The 17,980-nt window shown below is 49.5% G+C and overlaps 1 pseudogene across 1 annotated transcript in view; it reads left to right on the top strand.

Moving 5' to 3' along the window:
• LOC144610807 (maestro heat-like repeat-containing protein family member 1) overlaps positions 1-17,980 on the top strand; it is a 32,566-nt pseudogene that overhangs the window by 2,685 nt on the left and 11,901 nt on the right. Inside the window, exon 2 of the transcript XR_013549452.1 lies at positions 757-968. The product of XR_013549452.1 is annotated as a maestro heat-like repeat-containing protein family member 1 (transcript). The remainder of the gene's footprint in view (positions 1-756; positions 969-17,980) is intronic.

Raw genomic sequence — 17,980 nt, 5'->3', positions numbered from 1 at the left:
TATATGAAAAGCGCTATATAAATAAAATGTATTATTATTATTATTATAATGTAGACAGGCGTGGGGCACAGTAGCCTCTTGTTTAGTTGACCCACTGAGTTACTCCAGCATTTTGAGTTTAGGTTAGTTCATTGTCATGTGTCATAAAGTCATAAATGATAGGAGTAGAATTTGGCCATTCGGCCCATCGTCTACTCTACCATTCAATCATAGCTGATCTGTATCTCCCTCCTAACCTCATTCTCCTGCCTTCTCCCCATAACCCCTGACACCCGCACTAATCAAGAATCTATCTATCTCTGCCTTAAATATATCCACTGACTTGGCCTCCACAGCCTTCTGTGGCAAAGAATTTCGCAGATTCACCACCCTCTGACTAAAGAACTTTCTCCTCATCTCCTTGCTAAAGGAACTTCCTTTAATTCTGAGGCTATGACCTCTCGTCCGAGACTCTCCCACTAGTGGAAACGTCCTCTCCACATCCACTCTATCCGAGCCGTGTGCCGAGGTACAGTGGGCAGCTTTCATGTTGCGCGCTAACCAGCCAGCGGAAAGACAATACAGGATTACAGTCGACACCAGGGGATGGTCAGGGACAGGTCAGAGGGTGGAGCGGTGTGGTCAGAGGGTGGAGCGGTGTGGTCAGAGGGTGGAGCGGTGTGGTCAGAGGGGGCGGGCTGGATGTGAGTGCACTGTACCTGTGAGTTTGACTGTCGGGAGTGTGAACAATGTAGAGTGCTTGCTTCACCCATGCAGACAGGAAGCTTCCGGAAATGCCCCCGTGCGCGGCCGGCGTGGATGGAGGGCGCGTTTAGATTTAGCCTGGGGGAGGAGCGTGTGCGCCGGCGAGAGGAAGCGTCGAATGAGGAAGGACGGCAGGAAGCAGTCTGTGGAGGCGACCCGACCAAACCAGGAAGGAAGCAGGGAGCAGCGATGCGGTGACATAATGGGTGGCAACTACACACAAGGTGGGTCGGTGCGAAGGTGTTGTCAGTGCTCGGTCAGTGTGACAGTGTCGGTGCGAAGGTGTGACAGGGTCGGTGTGACAGTGTCGGTGTGAAGGTGTGACAGGGTCGGTGTGACAGTGTCGGTGTGAAGGTGTGACGGGGTCGGTGTGACAGTGTCGGTGCGAAGGTGTGACAGTGTCGGTGTGACAGGGTCGGTGTGACAGTGTCGGTGTGACAGTGTCGGTGCGAAGGTGTGACAGTGTCGGTGTGACAGTGTCAGTGTGACTGTCGGTGTGACAGGGTCGGTGTGACAGTGTCGGTGCGAAGGTGTGACAGTGTCGGTGTGACAGTGTCGGTGTGACTGTCGGTGTGACAGTGTCGGTATGACAGTGTCGGTGTGACAGTGTCGGTGTGACAGTGTCGGTGTGACAGTGTCGGTGTGACAGGGTCGGTGTGACAGGGTCGGTGTGACAGTGTCGGTGTGACAGGGTCGGTGTGACAGTGTCGGTGTGACAGTGTCGGTGTGACTGTCGGTGTGACAGGGTCGGTGTGACAGGATCGGTGTGACAGGGTCGGTGTGACAGGGTCGGTGTGACAGGGTCGGTGTGACAGGGTCGGTGTGACAGGGTCGGTGTGACAGTGTCGGTGTGACAGGGTCGGTGTGACAGGGTCGGTGTGACTGTTGGTGCGAAGGTGTGACATGGTCGGTGTGACAGTGTCGGTGTGACAGTGTCGGTGTGACAGTGTCGGTGTGACTGTCGGTGTGACAGTGTCGGTGTGACAGTGTCGGTGTGACAGGGTCGGTGTGACAGGGTCGGTGTGACAGGGTCGGTGTGACAGTGTCGGTGTGACAGTGTCGGTGCAAAGGTGTGGCAGTGTCGGTGTGACAGTGTCGGTGTGACAGGGTCGGTGTGACAGGGTCGGTGTGACAGGGTCGGTGTGACAGTGTCGGTGTGACAGGGTCGGTGTGACAGGGTCGGTGTGACAGGGTCGGTGTGACAGTGTCGGTGTGACAGTGTCGGTGCGAAGGTGTGACAGTGTCGGTGTGACAGTGTCGGTGTGACAGGGTCGGTGTGACAGTGTCGGTGTGACAGTGTCGGTGCAAAGGTGTGGCAGTGTCGGTGTGACAGTGTCGGTGTGACAGGGTCGGTGTGACAGGGTCGGTGTGACAGGGTCGGTGTGACAGTGTCGGTGTGACAGGGTCGGTGTGACAGGGTCGGTGTGACAGGGTCGGTGTGACAGTGTCGGTGTGACAGTGTCGGTGCGAAGGTGTGACAGTGTCGGTGTGACAGTGTCGGTGTGACAGTGTCGGTGCGAAGGTGTGACAGTGTCGGTGTGACAGTGTCGGTGCAAAGGTGTGACAGGGTCGGTGTGACAGGGTCGGTGTGACAGGGTCGGTGTGACAGTGTCGGTGTGACAGTGTCGGTGCGAAGGTGTGACAGTGTCGGTGTGACAGTGTCAGTGCAACGGTGTGACAGGGTCGGTGTGACAGTGTCGGTGTGACAGTGTCGGTGTGACAGGGTCGGATTGACAGTGTCGGTGCAAAGGTGTGACAGGGTCGGTGTGACAGGGTCGGTGTGACAGGGTCGGTGTGACAGGGTCGGTGTGACAGGGTCGGTGCGAAGGTGTCACCAGCGCTCGGTCGGTGTGACAGGGTCGGTGTGACAGTGTCGGTGTGACAGTGTCGGTGTGACAGTGTCGGTGTGACTGTCGGTGCGAAGGTGTCACCAGCGCACGGTCGGTGTGACAGTGTTGGTGCTCGCACTCTTATTCACGCGTTTTATCAAGTCAACTTTACTCCGAATGAGGGGATTTAAAACAAAACCTCTCAGTCTCGACATTCAGTTTTCTCGGGATGCATCACAGCACTGTTTGGGAACAACTCCGTCCAAGACCGCAAGAAATTGCAGAGAAATGTGCCAGAGGCAACTGCGGATGCTGGTTAATGTGTGACCAACATTGCAGGATGCTGGTTAATGTGTGACCAACAATGTGGGAAGCGACTGCAGATGCCAGTTGTTTACACTGACGACAGACACAAAACACTGGAGTAACTCAGCGGGACAGGCAGCATCTCTGGAGAGAAGGGCGAGGTGGCGTTTTGGGCCGAGACCCTTCCTCAGACTTGCATCCTCTATCACGGAGCTACGTGGGATGATCCGTGACGAGGAGACGTTGAGTTTAGTTGGCCAAACACTTTAACTCCCACTCCCACACTGACCTTTCTGTCCTGGGCCTCCTCCACTGTCAGAGTGCAAGTTGGAGGTACAGCACCTCATATTTCGCTTTGGCAGCTTACACCCCAGCGGTATGAACATTGACTTCTCTAACTTCAAATAACCCTTGCTTTCCCTCTCTATCCCCTCCCCCACCCTCGTTCTGCAACTCATTTCTGATTAATCCCGGTCTGATTAACTTTACTGATTGTGTGCCTTTACTGATTGTGTCACCTTCCCCATAGTTAACAATGAACCATTCTATATTCACATGCTCTTTGTACCATTCCATATCTTAAGTTTCTCCATCCTCTCACTCTCAGTCTGAAGAAGGGTCTCAACCCGAAACGTCACCCATTCCTTCTCTCCAGAGATGCTGCCTGACCCGCTGATTTACACCTGCATTTTGTGTCTATCTTGAGTTCAGTTTAGTTTATTGTCACGTGTACTGATGTACCGTGAAGAGCTTTTGTTGCGTGCTAACCGGTCAGTGGAAAGACAATACATGATTACAATAAACATGATAAAGGGAATAATGTTTAGTGCAAGATAAAGTCCGATCAAAGATAGACACAAAATGCTGGGTGGAAGGAATGGATAACGTTTTGGGTTGAGACCCTTCTGAAGAAAGGGCTTGACCCAAAATGTCACCCATTCCTTTTATCCTGAGATGCTGCCTAATCTGCTGAGTTACTCCAGAATATTGTGTCTATGGTGTAAACCAGCATCTGCAATTTCTTCCTAGTATGATCAAAGATAGTCCGAGGGTCTCCAATGAAGTAGATAGTGGTTTAGGGCGGTCATGGTGGCGCAGCGATAGAGTTGTTGCCCGGAGACTCAGGTTCGATCCTGACTACGGGCGCCGTCTGTACGGAGTTTGTACGTTCTCCCCGTGACCTGCGTGGGTTTTCTCCGAGATCTTCGGTTTCCTCCCACACTCCAATTGTCCCTAGTGGGTGTAGGACAGTGTTAGTGTGCGGGGATCGCTGGTCGGCACGGACCCGGTGGGCCGAAGGGCCTGTGTCCGCGCTGTATCTCTAAAAACTAGACTGCTCTCTAGTTGTTGGTAGGTTGCTTCAGATATTTGAGCTGGCGTGTGGGACGTTGCACAGGCCCTCTCGCCTCCAACCCACTGATTGAGGAGGATTGGAATGTGTCCTCTGCTGTGGTTATTTTAGTCTCGGCTGGCCTACAACAGGAGTGCAACGGTTGACTTTACCGATGGCCGCCCATTGTGTGGGGCTGCGAAGGCCACCGTCTAATCTGATCATCTGTAATCATACACCTGGCTGCTCATAAACCTCTCGCACCGACCGACCGGCCCCTGCTCAGCAGCTCTCGCCTTTTAAATGTTTCTATAAGAGGGGATTTTTCAGAAATAAATAGAATTACTGAGGGATCGGGCACGCCAGATGCAGGAAACATGTTCCCGATGTTGGGGGAGTCCAGAACCAGAGGGCCACGGTTTAAGAATAAGGGGGAGGCCGTTTAGAACTGAGATGTGGAAACACTTTTTCACCCAGAAAGTTGTGAATCTGTGGAATTCTCTGCCTCAGAAGGCAGTGGAGGCCGATTCACTGGATGCTTTGAAAAGAGAGCTAGATAGAGCTCTTAGGGATAGCGGAATCAAGGGGTCTGGGGAGAAGGCAGGAACGGGGTATTGATTGTGGATGATCAGCCATGATCACGTTGAATGGCGGTGCTGGCTCTAAGGGCTGAATGGCCTTCTCTTGCACCTATTTTCTCTGTTTCTAACGCAGCCTCGTCTTCGTCATCCGCCGCGTGGAAGAGGGACATTCAGCCCGTCGAGCCCAGACTAGCTCCTGCCACTTTCCCCTCCGTTTCATGTGCATGCCACCCGCTCCCCCCCTCGTTCCCCTTGACTCTCCTGGGTTCGACAGACTCGGGGGGGCAGGTTACAGAGGTCGAATGACCCACTGACCCACACGTCTCTTTGTATTGTGGGAGGAAAGCAGAGCACCCGAACGACTTGCACACCTGCACACAAATACTCGTGCAGGTACATGCACTCTGTGGTATCACAAAGTGCTGGAGTAACTCAGCGGGTCAGGCAGCGTCTCGGGAGAGAAGGAATGGGTGACGTTTCGGGTCGACACCCTTCTTCAGACTCTGTGTTCGTTTGTGTACGGACATTGAATTCTCCAATTTCAAGTACTGTAATAACCACCCAGTCCCACAACTCTTTCCCCCGTCCCTACTAATCCAGTACTCACACATTTTCCCCACCATCTCGCCCCACCCCAATCTTCCTGCATCTTTCCCCTCATCCGTACAGTCATCTCCTATCCGCAAGTCCCTCATTTCCATTTTATCTCCCTCTTTCCCCTTCCTGTCCGCTTGCACCCGTCTCCCAATTTCCCAGCTTCACATTTCACTACTACTCCTAATCTGACATACTTTTGTCTCTTTTTCACCTCTAGCCTTTGTCATTTACTCCACCCAACTGTCAACCCCCCCTCCCTTCCCTCCTGTTTCCACCTATCACTTGCCAAGTGTGTAGGAAGGAACTGCAGATGCAGGTTTAAATACTTTTATGTATATCTTTCATTCATTTGTTCTATATCTCTCTACATCACTGTCCATTTCTCACATTTCCCTTTCCCCTGACTCTCGTCTGAAGAAGAGTCTTGACCCAAACGTCAGCCATTCCATCTCTCCCACTGAGTTACTCCAGCAGTTAGTGTCTATCACTTCGAAACATAGAAAATAGGTGCAGGAGGAGGCCATTCGGCCCTTTGAGCCAGCACCGCCATTGTGATCATGGCTGATCATCCACAATCAGTAACATGTGCCTGCCTTCCCTCCATACCCCTTGATTCCGCTATCCCCTAGAGCTCTATCTAACTCTCTTTTAAATTCATCCAGTGAATTACCCTCCACTGCCCTCTGTGGCAGAGAATTCCACAAATTCACACCTCTCTGGGTGAAAAAGCTTTTTCTCATCTCAGTTTTAAATGGCCTCTCCTTTATTCTCAGACTGTGTGGCCCCTGGTTCTGGACTCCCCCAACATTGGGAACATTTTTCCAGTATTTCCAAGCTTCGACCAGCCCCCGCCTCTCCCCTCCTGTCTTTTTCCTCCTCCCATCAGTCTGAAGAAGGGTCCCGACCCAAAACATTATCTGCCCATTCCCTCCACAGATGCTGCCTGACCCGCTGAGTTCCTCCAGCACTTTGAGTTGTGCTAAAGGTTCCAGCTTCTGCGGTCTCTTGTGTTTCCTGTCTCGGTGTTGTAATTGATTTTGTCAACCAGTATTGTGGGCAGCACAGCGTAGCGCAGCGGCAGAGTTGCTGCCTTACAGCGCCAGAGACCCGGCTTCGATCCGGACTATGGGTGCAGGAAAATAACTGCAGATGCCGGTACAAATCGAAGGTATCACAAAATGCTGGAGTAACTCAGCGGGTCAGGCAGCATCTAGGAGAGGGGGAATGGGTGACGTTTCGGGTCGAGACCCCTCTTCAGACTGGAGAAGGGTCTCAACCCGAAACGTCACCCATTCCCCCTCTCCTAGATGCTGCCTGACCTGCTGAGTTACTCCAGCATTTTGTGATACCTGACTATGGGTGCTGTTTGTACAGAGTTTGTATATTCTCCCCGTTTTCCCTGCGTGGGTTTTCTCCTGGTGCTCCGGTTTCTTCCCACACTCCAAAGACCTACAGGTTTGTAGGTTAATTGGCTTTTGCAAATATAGGATAGAACTATTGCATGGCATGATTGTTGGTCGGCGTGGACCCGGTGGGCTGACGGGCCTGTTTCCACGCTGTCTCTCCAAAACGAAACGGAAAAGCTTGTAAGTGCACAGAAACGGGCCCTTCAGCCCATCATGTCCATGCTGGCCCTTGTACCCAAAGACACTAGAGGAACAAGATGGACCACTCCGTTGAAATTGCCTATACTGAAGTGTAGTATGTAAAGGGGCGTAATGTCTGCCATTTTAGTAGGCAAAACCCGCCGTTCGCTATGCCTCTCGCAGTGTAATCACTCCAAAGACGTACAGGTATGTAGGTTAATTGGCTGGGCAAATGTAAAAATTGTCCCTAGGGTGTAGGATAGTGTTAATGTGCGGGGATCGCTGGGCGGCGCGGACCCGGTGGGCCGAAGGGCCTGTTTCCGCACTGTATCTCTAAATCTAAATCAGTGTTTTGGGGGAACAGTATGTGTGATGATACCATTAAAATGCAGACTATATCTCATCTGTCAATTCACAGATTTTTGTTATTTTTCTTTTTAAATGTTTCTGCAAGTTTCTGCCTACTAAAATGGCGCCGTGACATACTACGGTTTTAGGTACGCGTGGTCTATCTTGTTCTGCTCTATTATCTTTGCTTGTATCCATCTAAATGTAATCCAATTTACCAGCACCTTGTCTATGGCCATCTATCTCTTGACTATGTGGTGTATTGTGTTCAGTTTTGGTCATCCTGCTGTGGGAAGAATGCTGCTAAGCTGGAAAAAGTGCAGAGAAGATTTAGAAACATTGAAAATAAGTGCAGGAGTGGGCCATTCGGCCCATCGAGCCGGCACCGCCATTCAATATGATCACGGCTGATCATCCAAAATCAGTACCCCGTTTTAGCTTTTTCCCCATATCCTTTGATCTTCTTATCATATCATATATACAGCCGGAAACAGCCCTTTTTCGGCCAACCAAGTCCGTGCCGCCCAGCGATACACTAACACTATCCTACACCCACTAGGGACAATTTTTACATTTACCCAGCCAATTAACCTACATACCTGTACGTCTTTGGAGTGTGGGAGGAAACCGAAGATCTCGGAGTGAACCCACGCAGGTCACGGGGAGAACGTACAAACTCCTTACAGTGCAGCACCCGTAGTCAGGATCGAACCTGAGTCTCCGGCGCTGCATTCGCTGTAAAGCAGCAACTCTACCGCTGCGCCACCGTGCCGCCCTTCTCCCCAAGAGCTAAATCTAACTCTCTCTTGAAAACATCAAGTGAATTGGGCTCCACTGCCTCCTGTGGCAGAGAATTCCACAGATTTGCAACTCTCTGGGTGAAAATGTCTTTCCTCATCTCAGTCCCAAATGGCCAACCCCTTATTCTTAAACTGTGACCCCTGGTTCTGGACTCACCCAACATCGGGAACATTTTTCCTGCAACCACCCTGTCCAATCCTCTTAAGAATTCTGTATGTTTCTATAAGATCCCCTCTCATCCTTCTAAATTCTAGCGAGTACAAGCCCAGTCGACCCAGTCTTTCATCATACGACATTCCTGGAATTCCCGCCTTCCCGGGAATTAACCTGGTGAACCTACACTGCACCCTCAATAACAATAATGCCCTTCCTCAAATTGGGAGACCAAAATTGCACACAATACTCCAGGTGTGGTCTCACCATGGCCCTGAACAACTGCAGTAGCACCTCCTTGCTCCTATAGTCAAATCCTCTCGCAATGAAGGCCAACATGCCATTGGCTTTCTTCACTGCCTGCTGTACCTGCATGCTTCCTTTCAGTGACTGATGTATAAGGACATCCAGGTCTCGTTGCACCTCCCTTTTTCCTAATCTGACACCATTCAGATAATAATAATAATAATAAAAATAATATATTCCTTTATTCGTCCCACACCGGGGAAATTTACAGTGTTACAGCAGTAAAGTGGATAGCAAGAGAGCAAGAGATTATTCATTATAAATACAAGATACATAAATTGTCATCAGTTTTCTGTGTGTTCTTAGCTTCTTGCTATGGAGGGCGTGCAGCGTAGGTTCACTAGGTTAATTCCCGGAATGGCGGGACTGTCGTATGTTGAAAGGCTGGAGCGATTGGGCTTGTATACACTGGAATTTAGAAGGATGAGGGGGGATCTTATTGAAACATATAAGATAATTAGGGGATTGGACACATTAGAGGCAGATAACATGTTCCCAATGTTGGGGGAGTCCAGAACAAGGGGCCACAGTTTGAGAATAAGGGGTAGGCCATTTAGAACGGAGATGAGGAAGAACTTTTTCAGTCAGAGGGTGGTGAAGGTGTGGAATTCTCTGCCTCAGAAGGCAGTGGAGGCCAGTTCGTTGGATGCTTTCAAGAGAGAGCTGGATAGAGCTCTTAAGGATAGCGGAGTGAGGGGGTATGGGGAGAAGGCAGGAACGGGGTACTGATTGAGAGTGATCAGCCATGATCACATTGAATGGCGGTGCTGGCTCGAAGGGCTGAATGGCCTACTCCTGCACCTATTGTCTATTGTCTATTGTCTATTGTTACTGTTGACTGGTCTGCTGGCAGCAGTGCTGGTTGTGCAGTCTCACAGCAGCAGTCTCACAGCAGCCACCAAAGTTGATCACCTCACATTTATCCACATTAAACTGCTTCTGCCCACTCACCTAACCTGTCCAAGTCATCCTGCAGCCTCCTTGCAGTTCACACTGCCACCCAGCTTTGTGGCACCTGCAAATTTAGTGATGTTACATTTAATTCCCTCGTCTAAATCATTAATATGTACTGTAAATAACTGGGGTCCCAGCACCAAGCCTTGCAGCACCCCGCTAGCCACTGCCTGCCATTCTGAAAATTCTTACAAGGGTGTTGCCAGGACTCGAGGGTCTGAGCTATAGGGAGAGGTTGGGTAGGCTAGGACTTTATTCCTTGGAGCGCAGGAGGATGAGGGGTGATCTGAGAGTTGTATAAAATCATGAGTCTTTTACACAGGGTGGAGGAATCAAGAGCTAGACGATAAGGTTTAAGGTAAACATAGAAACATAGAAAGTAGGTGCAGGAGTAGGCCATTCGGCCCTTCGAGCCTGCACCGCCATTCAATATGATCATGGCTGATCATCCAACTCAGTATCCTGTACCTGCCTTCTCTCCATACCCCCTGATCCCTTTAGCCACAAGGGCCACATCTTGGCCAATTCACGTCTCATACCCTCAAAGTTACCTTTCTTTAAGTTCAGAACCGTTATTTCTGAATTAACTATGTCACTCTCCATCCTAATGAAGAACTCAACCATATTATGGTCACTCTTACCCAAGGGGCCACGCACATCAAGATTGCTAACTAACCCTTCCTCATTACTCAATACCCAGTCTAGAATAGCCTGCTCTCTCGTTGGTTCCTCTACATGTTGGTTTAGAAAACTATCCCGCATACATTCCAAGAAATCCTATTTCTCAGCACCTCTGCCAATTTGATTCACCCTATCTATATGTGGATTGAAGTCACCCATTATAACTGCTGCACTTTTAGTGCACGCATTTCTAATTTCCTGTTTTCTGCCCCTTGGTGTTTTGCAGCTCTACCCATATCGATTCCACATCCTCCAAGCTAATGTCCTTCCTTTCTATTGCGTTAATCTCCTCTCTAACTAGCAACGCTACCCCACCTCCTTTTCCTTTCTGTCTATCCCTCCTGAATATTGAATATCCTTGGATGTTGAGCTCCCAGCCTTGGTCACCCTGGAGCCATGTCTCCGTAATCCCAACTATATCATAATCATTAATAACTATCTCCACATTTAATTCATCCACCTTATTACGTATACTCCTTGCATTGAGACACAAAGCCTTCAGGCTTGTTTTTACAACACTCTTACCCCTTATACAATTATGTTGAAAAGTGGCCCTTTTTGATTTTTGCCCTGGATTTGTCTGCCTGCCACTTTTACTTTTCACCTTGCTACCTATTGCTTCTACCCTTATTTTACACCCCTCTGTCTCTCTGCTCCTGCTCCCATCCCCCTGCCACATTAGTTTAAATCCTCCCCGACAGCACTAGCAAACACTCCCCCAAGGACATTGGTTCCATTCCAGCTCAGGTGCAGACCGTCCTGTTTGTAACGGTCCCACCTCCCCCAGAACTGGTTCCAATGTCCTAGAAATTTGAATCCCTCCCCCTTGCACCATTTTTCAAGCCACGTATTCATCTGAAATATCCTCCTATTTCTACTCTGACTAGCACTGGTAGTAATCCAGAGATTATTACCTTTGAGGTCCTACTTTTAAGTTTATCTCCTAGCTCCCTAAATTCACCTCGTAGGACCTCATCCCGTTTTGTACCTATATCGTTGGTGCCAATGTGCACCACGACAACTGGCTGTTCACCCTCCCCTTCCAGAATGTTCTGCAGCCGCTCAGAGACATCCCTGACCCTTGCACCAGGGAGGCAACATACCATCCTGGAGTCTCGTTTGCGGCCGCAGAAACGCCTATCTATACCCCTTACAATTGAATCCCCTATTACTATAGCCCTTCCACTCTTTTTCCTCCCCTCCTTTGCCGCAGAGCCACCCACGGTGCCATGAACTTGGCTGCTGCTGCCTTCCCCTGGTGAGCCATCTCCCCCAACAGTATCCAAAATGATATATCTGTTTAGGAGGGAGATGACCGCAGGGGACTCCTGCACTACCTGCCTACTGCTACGCTGGCTAGTGGCCACCCGTTCCCTTTCTGTCCGCTTATCTTTTACCTGCGGTGTGGCCAACTCACTGTACGTGCTATTCACGACCTTCTCAGCATCGTGGATGCTCCAGTATGAATCCAACCGCAGCTCCAACCGTTCAATGCGGTTTGCCAGGAGCTGCAGCTGGACACACTTCCTGCACATGTAGTCATCAGGGACACCGACAATATGCCTGATCTCCCACATGTTGCAGGATGAGCATTCCACGGGGCCGATCTCACCTGACATGTCTTGCCCCCAAATTAAATCAACTCACTCCCACTTTAAAAATCTTAATCCTTTAAACTGTACCTTTACTAAAAAGCACTGTACCCTTAACTCACTGAACCCTTAACTCACTGAACCCTTAACTCACTGGGAAAGATTTAATAGGAACCTGTGTGACACGTTTTTCACACAGAGGGTGGTGGGTGTATGGGATGAGTTGCTTGAGGAAGTAGTAGAAGTTGTAACAATAATTAAAAGACATTTGGACAGGCAAGTGGATGGGAAAGATTTCGAGGGATTTGGCCCAATGCGGGCAAATGGGAATAGCTTAGATGGGTCATCTTGGTTGATATGGGTGAGTTGGGCCATAGGGCCTGTTGTTTGACTTGAGTACTGAGGATGCTTCTTAAAGCAGTGGAGAAATAGGTGGACAGACACAGAGTGCTGGAGTAACTCAGCAAGTCAGGCAGCATCTCTGGAAAAAAAGGATGGGTGATGTTTCGAGTCGGGACTCTTCTTTACTCTCCGATACGAAGAAATAAGTGGTCTCGTTCAGTTCCGTTTAGTTCATTGCCACGTGTACCGAGGTACAGTGAAAAGCTTTTGTTGCGTGATATCCAGTCAGTGGAAAGACAATACGTGATTACCATCGAGCCATTCACAGTGTATAGATACATGCCTGACCCGCTGAGTTACTCCAGCTTTTTGTGTTCATCCTGGCAAGTCACAGGTGGATACAGGTGAGGGGGGGGGTTGATTGGAAGATGGTTGGACAAAGTGCAGAGATAAGACGACAATAGGTTTTGTTTAGTTTAGAGATACAGCGCGGAAACAGGCCCTTCGGCCCACCGAGCCCGTGCCGACCAGCGATCCCCGCACACTAACACTACCCAACACACTAGGGACAAGTTTACATTTATCCCAAGCCAAGTAACCTACAAACCTGTATGTCTTTGGAGTGTGGGAGGAATCTGAAGATCTCTGAGAAATCCCATGCAGGTCACGGGGGGAGAACCTACAGAAAATGCATGATAAGGCAATAATATTTCGTGCAAGGTCAAGTCAGATACGTGATAATGGAATAACGTTTAGTGTTCAGTTCAGTCGACTTTATGTCGCGTGTAGAGTGAAAAGCTTTTGTTGCGTGCTGTCAAATCAGCAGGAAGACATGTTTCATAAGTCGACGTTTGACACCCAGGCAGTTGTGCCTCAACATTCTTTCTGATAGGAACATTCTTTCCCTGCCTGTCTGTGGTTAACTGTAGGCGGTGATTAGTCTGCCTGACAAAGTGCCACTTGTTTACGATAACTGACAGACCTTTGTAGTTTAGGGATACAGCGCGGAAACAGGCCCTTTTGGCCCACCGGATCCGCCCTGACCCGCGATCCCCGCGCACTAACACTATCCTACACACACTCAGGACAATTTTTACATTTGCCGAGCCAATTAACCTACAAACCTGCACGTCTCTGGAGTGTGGGAGGAAACCGAAGATCTCGGAGAAAACCCACGCAGGTCACGGGGAGAACGTACAAACTCCGAACAGACAGCACCCGTAGTCAGGATCGAACCCGGGTCTCCGGCGCTGCATTCGCTGTAAGGCAGCAACTCTGCCGCTGCGCCACCGTGCCGACCTTTTACCAAGATGCTGCCTGGATTAGCGGGCATTGGCTGCAAGGAGTGGTTGTACAAACTTGGTTTGTTTTGTTTCTGTACGTTCTCCCCCTATGACCTGCGTGGGGTTTCTCTGAGATCTTCGGTTTCCTCCCACACTCCAAAGACGTACAGGGATGTAGGTTAATTGGCTTGGTAAAAAAAGGTAAAATTGCCCCTAGTGTGTGTAGGATAGTGTTAATGTGCGGGGATCGCTGGTCGGCACGGACTCGGTGGGCCGAAGGGCCTGTTTCCGCGCTGTATCTCTAAACGAAACTAAACCTATTGTCGTCTTATCTCTGAACTTTGTCCAACCATCTGCCAATCAACCCCCCCCACCCCCCTCCTGTATCCACCTATCGCTTGCCAGGTTGGACACAAAAAGCTGGAGTAACTCAGCGGGTCAGGCAGCATCTCTGGAAAAAAGGAATAGGTGACGTTTCGGGTCGGACCTCCTCTTCAGACCCGAAACATCACCAATTCTGTTTCTCAGGAGATGCTGCCTGACCCACTGAGTTACTCCAGATTTTTGTGTCTATCTTGGGTGTAAACCAGCATCTGCAGTTCCTTCGTATCACTTGCCAGGCTTTGTGCCGCACCTACATCTCTTCCAGCTGTCTTCCCCCCTACTACGAAGATTGGCACAAAATGCTGGAGTAACTCAGCGGGTCAGGCAGCATCTCTGGAGAGAAGGAATGGGTGACGTTTCAGGTCGCGACCCTTCTTCAGACTGAGAGTCAGGGGAGGGGGAGACAGAGATAAGAAAGTGTAAGGTGGGAAAACGAGACATCAAAGGGGATGTGAATCAAGGAAAATGTAGAATAGATCATTGTTAGCTTGGAGAAGGTGACAACGAAGCATGCTGGGATAAAATTTTATCAGTCAGACTGGATGGAGAACTAGGAAGGGAGAGGGATGGAGAGAGAGGGAAAGCAAGGGTTACTTAAAGTTAGAAAAGACAATATTCATACCGCTGGGGTGTAAGCTGCCCAAGCAAAATATGAGGTGCTGTTCTTCCAATTTGCTTTGGGCCTCATTCTGACAATGGAGGAGGCCCAGGACAAAAAGGTCAGTGTCGGACTGGGAGGGGGGAATTAATGGGATTAGCAACCGGGAGATCAGGTAGGTTTAAGCAGATTGAGCGGAGGTGTTCAGCGAAACGATCGCCCAGCCTGCGCTTGATCTCCCCCCCTACTACAGTCAGTCTGAAGAAGGGTCCAGTCCTGAAACATCACCTATCCATGTTCTCCAGAGTCGCTGTTTAACCTGCTGAGTTACTCCAGCACATTGTCTTATTCCGGTAAATCTCCTCTGCACCTTTTCCAAAGCTGCCACATCCTTTCTGTAAAGGGGTGACCAGAACTGCAAACAATACTCCAAACCAAAGTACTATAAAGTTGCACCTTGACCTCCTGACTCTTGTACTCAATGCCTCAATCAATGAAGGCAATCATATCCTATGCCTCCCCATAGATCCCAAGGAGGTGTATATTGGTACGGTTAATAGCCCACTGTGAATAGCCCACAGCGATCCCTGCACATTAACACTATCCTACATGCACGAGGGACAATTTTTACATTTACCAAGCAAATTAACCTATAAACCTGCACGTCTTTGGAGTGTGGGAGGAAACCGAAGATCTCGGGGAACACACATGCAGGTCACGGGGAGAACGCACAAACTCCGCACAGACAGCACCCGTAGTCAGGATGGAACCCGGGTCTCCGGCGCTGCGTTTGCTGTAAGGCAGCAACTCTACCGCCGTGCCACCGTGCTGTGAGTGAGGGGGTAGACTCTGGGGGAGTTGATGGAATGTGGGCAGAACAAAATGGGAGCAGTGTAGTGGTTGGTGTAGACTCCTTATGGGCTGAAGGCCCTGTTTCCTGCTGAATGAATGACTCACTGACTATATTCAGGGCAGTGAGTTCATGTGTGACCAACAGTGTAGGAAGGAACTGCAGCTGCTGAAGATAGCACAAATTGCTGGAGTAACTCAGCGGGACAGCCAGCATCTCTGGAGAGAAGGAATGGGTGACGTTTCGGGTCGAGACCCTTCTTCAGCCTAAGAGTCTGCGGGGAGGGAAACACAGAGATATGGAAGGGTAAGGTGTGAAAACAAAACATCAAAGGGGGCACGGAGCAAGGAAAATACAGAATAGGTCATTATTAGCTAGGGGTAGGTGAGAACAAAGCATACCAAGATAAAGATAACTAGCCTGTGCACAGCATGGTTAGAGACTAGCAGGAAGTCTAGGAATAATTTGAGGGAAGTAACAACAAAATATGTTGCCAAGACTCACGGTGGGGTGGTCACGGTGGTGCAGCGGTAGAGTTGCTGCCTTACAGCAAAAGCAGCGCCGGAGACCCGGGTACCATCCTAACCACGGGTGCTGTCTGTACGGAGTTTGTACGTTCTCCCCGTGACTTGCATGAGTTTTCCCAGAGATCTTCGGTTTCAATAGACAATAGGTGTCAGCACTGCCATTCACCATGATCATGAGTGATCATCCACAATCAGTACCCTGTTCCTGCCTTCTCCCCATACCCCCTGACTCCGCTATCCATAAGAGCTCTATCTAGCTCTCTCTTGAAAGCATCCAGAGAATTGGCCTCCACTGCCTTCTGAGGCAGAGAATTCCACAGCTTCACAACTCTCTGAGTGAAAAGGTTTTTCCTCATCTCCGTTCTAAATGGCCTACCCCTTATTCTTAAACTGTGGCCGCTGGTTCGGGACTCCCCCAAAATTGGGAACATGTTTCCTGCCTCTAGCTTGTCCAATCCCTTAATAATCTTTTATGTTTCAATAAGATCCCCTCTCATCCTTCTAAATTTCAGAATTTACAAGCCCAGTCACTCCAGTCTTTCAACGTACGACAGTCCTGCCATGCCGGGAATTAACCTGGTGAACCTAAGCTGCACTCCCACAATAGCAAGAATGTCCTTCCTCAAGTCTGGATACACAGTACTCCAGGTGCGGTCTCACTAGGGTCCTGTACAACTGCAGAAGGACCCCTCTGCTCCCCTACTGAACTCCTCTTGTTATGAAGGCCAACATTCCATTGGCTTTCTTCACTGCCTGCTGTACCTGCATGCTTCCTTTCAGTGACTGATGAACTAGGACACCCAGGTCTCGTTGTACTTACCCTTTTCCTAACTTGATACCATTCAGATAATAATCTGCCTTCCTGTTGTTACCACCAACGTGGATAACTCCAAAGGACTCAGGTCCTTGTGGAGTGCAGGGGGAACTCCTGAGGACCTCCTACAACACGGTGGTTGCATCGGCCATTTTCTATGGAGTGGTCTGCTGGAGCAGCAGCATCTCAGCAGCGGAGGGGAAGAGACTCGACAAGCTGGTCAGGAAGGCCGGCTCTGTCCTGGGTTGCCCCCTCGACTCAGTACAGGCGGTGGGAGAGAGGAGGATGATGGCAAAGATAACATCGCTGCTGGACAATGACTCCCACCCCATACAGGACACTGTCACTGCACTGAGTAGCTCCTTCAGTGACAGACTCCTTCACCCCAAGTGTGTGAAGGAGAGATATAGGAGGTCCTTCCTTCCCGCTGCTGTGAGACTGTACAACCAGCACTGCTCCCAGCAGACCAGTCAACAATAACAGTTAAGGAAAAATACATTAAATGATGACAATTATCCTTATATTTATTTTTATTTATAATGAATGTCTCTTGCTATCCACTTTGCTGCTGTGACACTGCAAATTTCCCCGGTGTGGGACAAATAAAGGAATATATTATTATTATTATATTATTAACCTCACATTTGTCTACATTAAACTGCATCTGCCATGCATCTGCCCACTCACACAACCTGTCCAAGTCACCCTGCAACCTCATAGCATCTTCCTCACAGTTCACACTACCACCCAGCTTTGTGTTGTCTGTAATTTTGCTAATGTTACTTTTAATCCCTTCATCTAAGTCATTAATGTATATTGTAAATAGCTGTGGTCCCAGCACCGAGCCTTGCGGTACCCCACTAGTCACTGCCTGCCATTCTGAAAGGGACTCATTTATCCCCACTCTTTGCTTTCTGTCTGCCAACCAATTTTCTATCCATGTCAGTACCCTACCCCCAATACCATGTGCTCTAATTTTGCCCACTAATCTCCTATGTGGGACCTTGTCGAAGGCTTTCTGAAAGTCCAGGTACACTACATCCACTGGCTCTCCCCAGTCCATTTCCCCAATTACATCCTCAAAAAATTCCAGAAGATTAGTCAAGCATGATTTCCCCTTCGTAAATCCATGCTGACTCGGAACGATCCTGTTACTGCTATCCAAATGCTCCGCAATTTCTTCTTTTATAATTGACTCCAGCATCTTCCCCACCACTGATGTCAGGCTGGTCCAGGCAACATCCTCGCGCCGGCTCTCAGTCTGAGCAAGGGTCTCGACCCGAAACGTCACCCATTCCTTCTCCCCCGAGATGCTGTCTGTCCCGCTGAGTTACTCCAGCTTTTTGTGTTTACGGTGTTTAGTTTTAGTTTAGA

This window comes from Rhinoraja longicauda, chromosome 2 (assembly GCF_053455715.1).
Source record: "Rhinoraja longicauda isolate Sanriku21f chromosome 2, sRhiLon1.1, whole genome shotgun sequence".
Taxonomy (NCBI): domain Eukaryota; kingdom Metazoa; phylum Chordata; class Chondrichthyes; order Rajiformes; family Arhynchobatidae; genus Rhinoraja; species Rhinoraja longicauda.
This window is presented reverse-complemented; position numbering and strand designations above follow the sequence as displayed.